This window comes from Saimiri boliviensis, chromosome 8, assembly GCF_048565385.1.
Source record: "Saimiri boliviensis isolate mSaiBol1 chromosome 8, mSaiBol1.pri, whole genome shotgun sequence".
Lineage (NCBI taxonomy): Eukaryota > Metazoa > Chordata > Mammalia > Primates > Cebidae > Saimiri > Saimiri boliviensis.
Window position 1 is genome coordinate 109,012,234 of NC_133456.1, and position 12,693 is coordinate 109,024,926.

General features: G+C 45.3%; 1 protein-coding gene and 1 long non-coding RNA gene across 5 annotated transcripts in view; both read right to left on the minus strand.

Annotated features, from left to right (window-relative positions):
- Window positions 1-12,693, minus strand: part of CAMK1D (calcium/calmodulin dependent protein kinase ID) — a 469,993-nt gene that overhangs the window by 412,173 nt on the left and 45,127 nt on the right. The gene's annotated exons all lie outside the window — the stretch shown is intronic.
- The window catches only part of LOC141585454 (uncharacterized), a 57,384-nt gene continuing 44,691 nt past the window's right edge, over window positions 1-12,693 (minus strand). Inside the window, exon 2 of the long non-coding RNA XR_012518962.1 lies at window positions 1-12,693. This exon is cut by the window's right edge and continues 39,062 nt beyond it. This is a non-coding gene — a long non-coding RNA (uncharacterized LOC141585454).

Consider the following 12,693-nt stretch of genomic DNA (forward strand, 5'->3'; position numbering starts at 1 on the left):
TTTGTTTCCTTTTAATGGGCACCTGTTCCACTTTCTTTTTCTTTTTTTTTTTTTTTTTTGAGATGGGAGTTTTGCTCTTGTTGCCCAGGCTGGGGTGCAGTGGCGTGATCTTGGCTCACTGTAACCTCTGCCTCCCAGGTTCAAGCAATTCTCCTGTCTCAGCCTCCCAAGTAGCTAGGATTACAGACGTGCCACTACACCTAGCTACTTTTTTTTTCTTTATTTCCTCCTTGTAACCACTGTCATCTTGTTCAAAATTGCTAGCAAATTCAATTAATCAAGAAATGCTTTACGAGCAATATGGCAGGCAAGCTAATCTGAGAAGAATTATGGAGAAGTGCTAAGAAAATTAAAAAATATGTAAAATGGTGTAGATTTCAAGTAATACAGATAAACAAAATGTGTGATATCCATACAACGGATTATTATTCAACCATAGAAAGGAATGAAGTTCTGAGCCATGTTGTAACACAGATAAGCCCTGAAGACATTAGGTTACCAGTGAAAGAAGTCGGGCACAAAAGAACAAATACTGCATGATTCCATTTACAAGGTACTGAGAATAGGCAAATTTACAGGCAGAAAATAGATTCAAAGTTACTAGCGGTGGGAGAGGAGGGACTGGGGAGGAGAAAGGAGGGAATGGGGAGTTCCTGCTTACTGAGTACAGAGTTTCTGTTTGGGATGACGAAAAAAAATGGGAAACAGACAGTGGTGATAATTGCACAAGGCTGTGAATGTCTTTAGTGGCACTGAACTGCACACGTAAAAATAGCTCGAAGCAGCCGAGTGCAGTGGTTCATGCTTGTAATCCCAGCATTCATGGAAGTCAAGGCAGGTGGATGACCTGTGGTCAGGAGTTTGGGACCAGCCTGGCCAACATGGTGAAACCCCCATCCCTATTAAAAATACAAAAATTACCTGGGGCATGGTGGTGCGCACCTGTAATCCCAGTGACTCAGGAGGCTGAGGCAGGAGGATCACTTGAACATGGGAGGTGGAGGTTGCAGTCAGCCCAGATCATGCCACTGCACTGCAGCCTGGGTGACAGAATGAGAGTCCCTCTCAAAAAAAATAAATAAAATACTGAAGGCTCAGCCAACCACATCCTTGTGGAGGAATTTGTTTTCATTTTTCCCAGGATATTTGTTTCCTGGGGGGAAGTACCTAGAGCTTGAATCATTGTAAAACGCTCAAGCAAATTCTCTACCTGGATAATGCTGGTCAACTTGGACCACAGCGGGAAATGGGGAAGCAACTCTTCTCCCAGATTTAATATGCAATCAACCAACTCAAGCAGTTCTTCCTCCACCCTTGCATGCGGCCTATTCGGCAGGAGCTGGTTCCTCCCTGTCCTCAGGGTCTCAGAGAAGCTTCCAGAAGGGGCCACCATGAACTAGAGGAGGAGGGAACTGGAGAGAAGGAATCCAGGGTCAGAAAAGACAACATTGTGGAGCTTCGAGACAGACAGGGATGGGGAGAAGGCGGCTGTGGGGGTGTTCCCAGAGATGCTTCCGTGGGAAGTCAACTTCTAGCTTGAGGGAGGAGATGGTGAGGAAAGAAATGTGAACAGGAAGGCTGATAGGATTTCCTGGAGTTCCCTTCCCCTGGCAGTGGGAGCTTCTAGGTTTTAAGCTGGGGCTCAGGGGACGGGATCTGGTGGGCAACTGAGGCCAGTCCCTCTGGATGGCTCTGCCCGCCCTGCCAGGCCTCCTGCCCCGGGTTCCTCAAGCGCAGGCTGAAAGAAGTCATGGAGAGGTTTGGCCGTGAACACAGGGCACGAGAGAGGCTGGAGCTAAGAGGTGCACTTTACAATATAAGGAGGGTGACAGGCAGCAAGGACAGAGGACAAGGAGAAGGTAAAATAGAGACTGGCATGGGGGGGTCTGAAGGAGCAGGACCCTTGGAAGTGGAGCAGAGGGAGCCTTCCCTAGAAAGAAAGCAAGTCTGCAGTATCAAGACGTGGAGCAGTGACATCACCTTAGGTGGCCTCGATCTCTACAAAGGGCAGAGAAAACAGGGAACACGCTGTACTGTATGGGAAAGAGCTGGAATAGCCACATAAGGACAGCTGGAGGCACAGGCCTATTACCCAGCAAAGGAGGAGGCCCAGGGAGATTCGGAAGCTTGATTTTGCAGAGAGTTCAACAGCTTTCTTTTTTTTTTTTTTTTTTTTTTGACGGGGTCTCCTTTTGTCATCCAGGCTGGAGTGTAGTGGTGTGATCTCGGCTCACTGCAACCTTTGTGTCCCTGGCTCAGGCAATTCTCGTGCCTCAGCCTCCCAAGCAGCTGAGACTAGAGGCTTGCACCACCATGCCCAGAGAATTTCTGTGGGGGGGGGGGGGTGTTTTTTGTTCCTGTTTCTGTTATGTAGAGACAGGGTCTCCCTCTGTTGCCCAGGCTGGTCTCGAACTCCCAGGCCCAAATGATTCACCAGTTCAGCCTCCCAAAGTGCTGGGATTAGAGGCATGAGCCATCATGTCCAGCCAATAGCTTAATTTAAAAATAAATAAATAAATAAATAAATAAGCTTTTGCCAGATATTAACTAGTATTTTCTTCTTGCTTTATGGGGTTTTTTTTTGTTTTTGTTTTTTGAGACTGAGTCTTGTTCCTGTTGCCCAGGCTGGAGCGCAATGGTGCAAACTCGGCTCACCACAACCTCCGCCTCCTGATGCAAGTGATTTTCCTCCTGCCTCAGCCTCCTGAATAGCTGGGATTACAGGCACATGCCACCACACCTGGCTAATTTTGTATATTTAGTACAGATGGGGTTTCACCACATTGGCCAGGCTGGTCTCAAACTCCCGACCTCGGGTGATCTGCCCACCTCAGCCTCCCAAAATGCTGGGATGACAGTTGTAAGTCACTGCACCCGGCCTATGGGTTGGTTTTTTACATTAAACTTTCTAATACCTTAAATTTGTTTTGGTGTTTGGCGCGAAGTGACGGTCCTGAACCAGGGAGGGAGCTGTTTCCCCAGGGGGAAACAAACCTTCACAGCATGGCAGTGGGGGATGCCAAACATCCGGAGACGCACAGCACAGACCTGAGCCAGGAAGGATCATCTCAGCCATGGAGCCAATGGGACCCACCACCGAGAAACAAAATGAGCTGGTTTTTTCCCAACTAGCTAACCCCGAATCCCAGTTCCATTGATTTACGCACCCACTCAATCCCATGTGCGACAAGAAATGCTGAGTGTCTCCTCGGAGCCCAGTCCTCTTCCCAGCAGCACTGGTACAGACAAATCACACGCCAGCATCTGCGCTTTCTCCCGTTGACTTCAAAACATTCACATAAAAACGCCCTCTAAGTGCTTTGAAATTCATAAACAATTTTAAAGGGCTGGTAAATTACTGCTAAGCAGAAGTCTTATTGGTCCTGATAAGAAGTACTTGTAATAAACGCTTAACAGCGCATGCCAATATTAAAGCTAAGTGTTTGTTCTTGTAAGTAGATTAAACAATATGACCGTGTCACGTTGATATCATGGGTTTGCTCAGCAAACTCCTGTTTCATAGAGACTGGCTCCAGCCAACCTCGGTCTAACCCTGTTGACTGTCATTTGGCGTTCCAAATGTATGGGGGTCTTGATTAATGAGGTTTCACTGGGGTCTTTGACATTTGGAACTTATAAAACAAAATAATTTCAGGTGTTAATTGTCCTATGTGTTTATACCTGCTAGACTGTGGCTAATTTTTAAAGACAGCCGCTTACTAATGCGGGCATTGAGTCAATACACAGAAAGTCTAAGCAAACAGCGCAGTCTCCTCGTTAGCTCACCGCCTGCCTCTGGACTGAAAATGGTGCATATTAAAGCTATTATCACTGTGTCTTCCACAAAGAACACGACTCTGAGGCACATCGATGGGTTCGACAGTCTCCTGGACACTGTGTCTGCACTGCAGATGATGTATTACTTTACAAATTTCCCGGCATCTCTGACCATGAGCATGGAGCTTAAACTCTTGAGGTCTGCAAAATGAGCTGGCTGGGCTGAAACCGGCTGTGGAAGCCCCCAGAAGGAGGTATGGGGGTGCCTATTCTTGGTATTTCCAAAGACCCAACAGAAACTACGCATTTTCCCACAATACTATGGCTCGTGCTAAACCACATTTGCGTGAATGATGTCGATTCAACATGCAGTGAGCAGCCACATGCCCAGAACAGAAGGCCTCTGGCAGCTGGGTCTCTTCTCTAACAATAAAAATTTAAAGAAAATGAGTTAATGCTCAAAAATAGTTTTCCAGCCGGGGCAAGGGGTAGTGGCTCATGCCTGTAAGCCCAGCACTTTGGGAGGCTGAGGTGGGTGAATTTCCTGAGGTAGAGTTTGAGACCAGCATGGTCAACATGATGAAACCCCGTCTTGACTAAAAATACAAAATTAGCCACGCGTGGTGGCACATGCCTGTGATCCTAGCTTCTCAGGAGGCTGAGGCACAAGAATCACTTGAACCCAGGAGGCAGAGGTTGTAGTGAGCTGAGATCATGCCACTGTACTCCTGGCTGGGTGACAGAGTGAGACTCTGTCTCAAAAAAATAAAACAAAATACAAGTTTCTTGATCATTATGGATTAAAATCTAAGGTCCCTTACGTTCTAAAACTCTGATTCTTTCACAGCAAGTTATTCGTACCAAGAATAACTCAATCTCAGCATAGCCCTGGACAATACATAATTAACAATTAATTATGAACAATATATAATTAACAATAACAAACACAGTTCTCTCCTAGCTTTCCTACACTTGTTTAAATCTTTGCAACTCATTAAGGGCGCACCTATTTATAAGGCAAACCATCTTTCCAAAACGAATTAGACACAACTGCATATTCTCTGAAGATATTAAGAAAAGCTCTGGATTTGCCCAGTCAGGAGTTTCCTCCTCAATTTCTTGCTTTTAGAAAACCTCAAATAACTGGATGCCCATTTTTGTCTATCTTTTTTCCTTTTTTTTTTTTTTTTTTTTTTTTCCAAAAGCAACAGGAAAGTTTTCAATTGGCCCCAATACTACCACCTGCCACAGGATATCAAGAACTGGGACGACAACAGGGACCTGCTCTGTGACATGGGTGACTCTCAGGTCCACACTGCTAACATCAGAGCCAGAAGACCACCGGCCGTCCTTCAAGGCCTAGTATGGAAGAGCAGTTGAGCTCTGCTGATGGCGGGAAGAAAAAACACTTAGAAGTTCAACACATTATATAATACAGTTGTTACCATGCAAATTGTTATTTTTTTAAATAGAGTCTCGCTCTGTCGCCAGGCTGGAGTGCACTGGTACTATCTCGGCTCACTGCAACCTCGGCCTCCCGACTTCAAGTGATTCTCCTGCCTCAGCCTCCTGTGTAGCAGGGATTACAGGCATGCGCCACCACGCCCAGCTAATTGTTTTATTTTTTATAGAGACAGGGTTTTGCCATGTTACCCAAGCTGGTCTCAAATTCCTGGCCTCAAGCGACCCGCCCGCCTCGGCCTCCCAAGTGGGACTTTTGATGCCACATTTAGTCATCTGGTTTTCATCCTGTCAGTAAGGAAATGAAAGAGACACATGATCAGCGTTTCGGTGTGTTTAAAAGACCACTTTGGAGCTGTCGTTAAAATGTCTAAGACTGGTATTAGAGAGACCAGTTAATTTGGTGGTGGAGACCTGGAAGTGGGGAGTCAGGGAGAGGTTAGTGACCCAAATCGGCAGTGGGGTTGGAGGGGCAGGATAAACAAAAGGATCCCTGAGGCGGTCATACCTACATCATCGGGCTCACTGTGGATTTAGGAGCATCAGCTGGAAGCAAACGGCTGAGCACTCTCCTGCTTGGGTAACTGGGTAAATTGGTAATAAGTGGCTTCTACTGAGTATGCATATAGCAGCAGGTTTGTGTGGGCAACAGGTGAAGAGTTCTGAATGTGCAGAACTGCGTGGAGTGGAGAGACCTCAGTGCGGGGCTATCCAGGACTCAGGTGAAGAAGATACATCATTCTGGCATAAATGCAGCTCCAGGATTATAACTTGGAAGCAGGCTTTTTTTTTTTTTTTCCCCTGTAGTTTTGCTTGTTTTGCCTGCATTATCTACTTAAGCACTTTATGTTGATCTGTTTGTTAGCAGGAAAGGAACAAGCAGCGAATGTGTGGGAGTGCGCAGGGGGAGGCAAAAGCCCTAATGCTGTGTTCTAAGAACCAGTCCGGACACGTGAGGCCAGATGCAGTGAAAGGCTGTGAGCTGGTGTTTGAAAGTGATTTACGACAAGCTGGCATCAGCTTGCCAGGGTGTGTCCACATGGACATCTGCCCTGCAGAAATGCAGAATGGCTTTGAACGCCGGTTCTGGTTTCAGGTGGACCTTGTTCAGCCCTTCACAGGTGTGGGACCTTGGGTTTGTCCTCGCCCCGTGCCCACCTGTCTTTCTTGGATAAGGGTGACCATCAATCCCACTTGACCTGTGAGGATTCAGTGAGATAACTGATGGTGTGGTTAGCTCAGTTCCTGGAAGAGTGGACACTCAGAAACATTTGTCTCTTGAAGTATTTACATGAACAGCTCTTCTATAAAGACTCTAAATTTACTACTGAACATCAATTTGGGATCCAGAATTGGTTTTTTAGGTGATTTATTTTTCATTTATGAAGGGGTGTACCATAGAATTCCTGCAGAAAATGGTGATAGAAACCTCCCTGTTAGGGCATTTAAAAATATTTGATTTGCAAAAAACTCAACATACCTTAAAATAGTCTATTATTAATAATAATTTGTGGCCGGGCACAGCAGCTCACACCTGTAATCCCAGCACTTTGGGAAACCGAGGCAGGTGGCTCACAAGGTCAAGAGATTGAGACCATCTGGCCAACATGGTGAAACCTCGTCTCTACTAAAAATACAAAAATTAGTACAATCTATAAAGGAGAAAGGTAAAGACAGACAGGGTATTCCTTTGTTTTGTTTTTGTTTGTTTGTTTGACTTGTAGAGATAGGGGCCTTTGCTATATTGCCCAGGTTAATCTTGAGCTCCTGGGCTCAAGCAATCCTCCCACCTCAGCCTCCCAAAGTGCTGGGTTTACAGGTGAGAGCCACACCGTGCCTGGCCTAGGAAAGGTATTGCTAGATCAGAGATCTCTGGCAGAAGGAGGGGAGGGATTAAACCAGAAAAACGCATTTCCTACGTCATGCTCTGGGTACAGTTGTAAGTCTCCATCTGTGAAAAAGCAAAGCCCTCAAGTGGGGATTCCAGAGAAATCAGGTCACATCTCAAAATATATTCAGTCCCTCAGAATATAAAGTTCTCAAATCCATGACAATTATATTTTATTTACTATTCAGTAGGGATTAATGATTGTGGAGCTAGCAGTCATCAAGAAAAAAGTTTAAGCTACATGAAATCAAAGAATAAATTGTCTGAATGTAAATTGGGAGTCCTGGTCAGCTTCCAAACTCTGCACTCCTCTTCTGAGGTCTTTTATCTTCAGGTGACACAAGCTGTAGTTAAATAATAAAAGAGTCACTGAGATGCTATTCTCCCTACTCAGCACTTCACTTGACTGCTCAGACTTCAGGTACGCAGCAAGAGGTGAGCTCATACTGAAGTTTAAATGGCAAAGACACTTCCCATCATTAGAAATTCTCCTTTGGATATACTCAAAAGACTTTCCAATGGATGCCACTCTGTTGGGGAACTGCTTCCAAAGACTGTCTTGTAAAAATTAAATACTTGTCACTCCCTTCAAATACTGAGTAAAAAACCTGCCTACCTAGACATTATCCTGAAATTATGTCTTAAATTTCTAAAGTCATAACATCCATGAACAAATGATACCCAGTCGCATCACACCATCTGCAGTAGTTATGTCGTCAAAAGTTGCTTTGAACCCTGAATTAGTGAATCTGAACCATTGCTCCCAGAAGAAAAACAAGGCTAGGTTCCTACGGGCCTCTGGTCACATGAACTAATCAGTACAGAATCTTGCTTAAGTGTGCTTCTGTTTAAAGACACGTCATTTAACATATATTGTTGATTCATTCACAGTGAACTCACAGCCATCAGCGCCACAACTGATCCCTGAAGAAACGAACATACATCTGATTTTCTCTGCAAGGTACATGGCAGCCTTCCCATACTTCAGAACACTAGACACTTCTGCACCATGCTTGGGGCTACTTTAAGCAGGAAAATCACCAACAAAAATGCAAATACATTTTAGTGAATAGGTGAATTTGCAAATACAGAATCCACAGAAACTGCAGAAGCACTAAAGTTTGTTTTACAACATTACTAGGCACACAGTGCAAACTGCTCCATTAGGTGTCATAGTAGGGGGTGTCTCAACAGAGCTAAGCTGTGGTGTGGCTCCTATCCTTAAGGATCCTGCAGTCCAGCAATGACCCGCATCTTTTTTTTTTTTTTTTTTTTTTTTTGAGACAGAGTCTCACTCTGTCACAGGTGGGAGTGCAGTGGTGCAATCTCAGCTCACTGCAAACTCCGCCTCCCAGGTTCAAGTGATTCTCCTGCCTCAGCCTCCTGAGTAGCTGGGATGACAGGTGATTGCCACCACACCTGGCTAATTTTTGTATTTTTAATAGAAATGGAGTTTCCCCATGTTGGCCAGGCTGGTCTCAAACTCCTGACCTCAAGTGATACACCCACCTCAGCCTCCCGAAGTGCTGGATTACAGGCGTGAGCCACTGCACCCAGCTGACCCTCATCTTTTATCTTCCTGGATGTACTTGGAGACGACTTCCCACTCCCTCACACCAGTGAGCCTCAAGGAGATCATGGTTTGAGAGCACTCCCATACCACCCTCGATACCTCAATGCAGATTCCAATACCATTCCCAGCAGGGCACGCTCCTTCCACTCAAGGGCGACGTGCTGGGAAGAAAAAGGCTGATGGCAGTAACTGTGATGCAGGCAGAATAAACACTGTGGCACAGAACTCAGGGAGCATCCAGAGAACTCCCCGAGGGACTCTATGACAAACTCCTGTCCCGTCACCTCACTTACATCCGCTTTCTTTGTGCTGACATCTATAAACACATAAAAATGGGAAAAGAACTAATGCTGAACCTCCTCTTCCTAGTATTGACTAATATTCATCCACATTAAACAACTGAAAAACAAAAAAACTCTGTGGATTGTTAGTAGGGGATATATTTCCAAATAAATTCTATATTCTTTTACTATATTTATGAAAATTTCTTAAATCTTCATTTTGTTCAAATGTAGAATCATCATTACAATAAATACAAGAACTTTTGGGCTGGGCATGTGGCTCACACCTGTAATCCCAGCACTTTGGGTGAGCGAGGCAGGTGGATCACCTGAGGTCAGGAGTTCGAGACCAGCCTGGCCAATACGGTGAAACCCCATCTCTACTAAAAGTACAAAAATTAGCCAAGTTTGGTGGCGGGCACCTGTAATCCCAGCTACTCAGGAGGCTGAAGCAGGAAAACCACGAACTCAGGAGGCAGAGGTTGCACCAAGACCATACCACTGCACTCCAGCCTGGGTAACAAGAGTGAAACTCCATCTCAAAAAATAAAGAAATAAATACAAGAACTTTTGAAAATATGTAGGTCCTGTAGCCACAGGAAATTTAATTTAAATGTATATACATATTTTTGGAAAGAACAAATATAATATCCTAGGATAAATTTCTGTGAGAATAGAATATGACTCTAAAGAAAAAAAAAGAATAAGGTAGAAATTCCAATGGTTAAAGATGAGTTTCTTTTTAAATGGATGATGGTGGGTATCAGAGCTCTGTGGTATTTAGTTCCACTGGTTACACTTAAAATAATGATGTAACTGTTTTATTTCAAGATGCCAATATTTACAATACTCTGGAAATAACAGCTTTTGCCTCTCTCAAATTACGATGAAAAATTTTGGCTATCAACTCCAAGTGTGGGAAGGGGTAGACAGCTTCACAAAATTATTTCAGGAATCAGGTGAGTAAAAGCAGCAAAAAGCCGAATCGTGTCCCTCAAAAAGGAGCCCACTCCCTCAGTTCCAGCCTAGTCCAGGTCTCGAAATTTTTCAAGAGAAGCAGGAAATCTGGATTTTCAACGTACAGTTTACCTGTTTTGCGTTATTTTAATATGTTGATTCAAAAACTTTTCAACAGTGTGTGAGCCAAACAAAACACATCTTTAGGCCAACATTTTGTTCCACTACCGTGGCTCTAAGCAACACTCATCCTGTTCCGTCAATTTTTTTTTTTTTTTTTTTTTTTGAGATGGAGCTTCACTTTGTCACCAGGCTGGAGTGCAGTGGCATAATCTTGGCTCCCTGCAACCTCCACCTCCCGGGTTCAAGTGATTCTCCTGCCTCAGCCTCCAGAGTAGCTGGGATTACAGGCACACACCACCATGCCAATTTTTGTATTTTTAGTACAGACAGGGTTTCACCATGTTGGCCAGGATGGTCTCGATCTCCTGACCTCATAATCCACCAGCCTCGGCCTCCCAAAGTGCTGGGATTATAGGCACGTGCCACTGAGCCCAGCCTCTTCTGTCAGCTTTTCGGTGCATTTCAAGGAGGTTCACTCATTCAAGAGACCTTCACTGATCGCTTCCTGGTGAGCAGGGCTCACCTAGGACCCAGGGTCACGAGGGTGGCTGATATAGTAGTCCTGCCCTCAAGGAGGGCACAGCTGGAGAGGTTTCGAATGCTCAATTCAGTACTAGAGTCAGGACTGGGGAGAGTGACCCCAGGACCTCTGCTTGGGTAGGTCAGGAATAAAGGGTTTTATTTGCAAAGGCGTGGGAGGAAAGAGAAGGCAGGACGGGAAGAAACGAGGGTGACTCCATGTTAGTGACTCGGCAGAGCCACCTTAGACAGCTCCAAGGGTCAAGGGGCCCGCAAAGCAGATGGAACCAAAGATCATGGCCATCCTAGGGCACTTGAAAGAACAGAACACCGGCAGAAGACAAAAACCAGCCCCGCTCATTTTCAGCTCTTATGTTAAAAACAGGCACATGATGGAAATAAACCATTGAAACTGAGATCCAAAAATAATCTTAACTGGGCACCAAAGCTCATAGAAAAATCCTTATTTTAATCACTTCTGTAAAGCAGCTGAAAGGTACAGACACCAAAACTCAGCTGGGGAAGCAATCAACTTAATGCGCTTCTTTGAAAGATTAATTAAAATGGAGATTACCGAATGGCAGCGGAGGAGCTGGGTCAGTCGACGGGGCCCAGTTGAGATGAGCGATAACTTGTTTTAAAATCACACAAACACAGCTGTGGCCCAAACACAGAGATGGTGTGCATAAAATCGGCGTCTTCCCAGGCCCCCTCATTCAGCTTCTTAGGATTGAGTTTAAAACCTCAGACACAGCATAAGGTGGGGTTCCGACACACCAGGCAAGGAGCCTGCCCCGTGGACGTGGACGTGGACATGCCACGGGGAGCCTACGTTGCTGGAAGTGCTAAGCTGAACCAGCAGCAGCTGTGGCTGGGAGAAGGGCGGGGGCACGGCCTGCAGGAGCTGCCAACACACTTGATCTTAACCAAAGAAGATGGCAAGTGCTTGTTTAAGCCAATTTCAAGGATCTGCTCAGCTGAAGCCTAGACAGGAAGTTGAGATAGCAAGAAAGCAGAGAAGAGATCAAATACCTTCTATATCGCCCTTACACCACAGAGGGCCTGGAAGAAGCGTTCTCTGGTGAAGGGCTGCTTTTCCCCCGCAATGTATGGCAAAAAGGAGCTTAAACTGGAGACTCATGAAGACTCTGATTGGAGGGCCCAGAATGAACCCATTATCACTGCACATAAACCCTGAGAGGGGGAAAACCCCAAAGCACTCACCAGAAAAATGATGATTTGGGCAACCGTTCCCCAAGTTCTTACGTCCCCAAGAGGAACAGGGACAATGATGAAGACACAGTACTAAAGAAGACGGGACACCAGCAGTGCCCGGCAGGAGACAGGCTGTCCCCCAAATTCAGCCGCTCTGAGTTAAAGAGCCCTAGACTGAGGGCTACTGAACACTTAAAAACCAACTCTCGACCGAGCACAGTGGCTCACGCCTGTAATCCCAACACTTTGGGAGGCGGAGGAGGGCAGATTATCTGAGGTCAGAAGTTCAAGACCAGCCTGGCCAACATGGTGAAACCCCATCTCTACTAAAAATACAAAAAAAAAAAAAAATAGCCAGGTGAAGTGGCACACACCTGTGGTCCTAGCTACTAGGAGGACTGAGGCAGGAGAATCGCTTTAACCCAGGAAGCGGAGGTTGCAGTGAGCCAAGATCATGCCATTACACTCCGGCCTGGGCAACAAAGCAACACTCCATTTAAAAAAAAAGAAAGAAAGAAAGAAAGAAAAAGATCAAAGTCCAAGTCCTGGAGGTGGCCTGCCTTCATGTCCTGATCTGTAAAATGAGGATAATGATTATAGCTTACCTTCAGGGTGGTCATAAACAGTCAATGAGTGACTTTTTATAAGGCACTTAAAATCTGACACAAAGTGTCATGTGTTTAAATAAATGTAGGTCAGGTACAGTGGCTCATCCCTGTAATCCCAGCATTTTGGGAGGCTGAGGCATGAGGATTACCTGAGGCCAAGGGTTTAAGACCAGTCTGATCTCTAAAAAAAAATAATAATAATAATTAATTAAAAAATTATCTGGGCGTGGTGATATGATGCACCGAGCTACCTGGGAGACTGAGGAGGGAGGACTGCTTGAACCCTGGAGT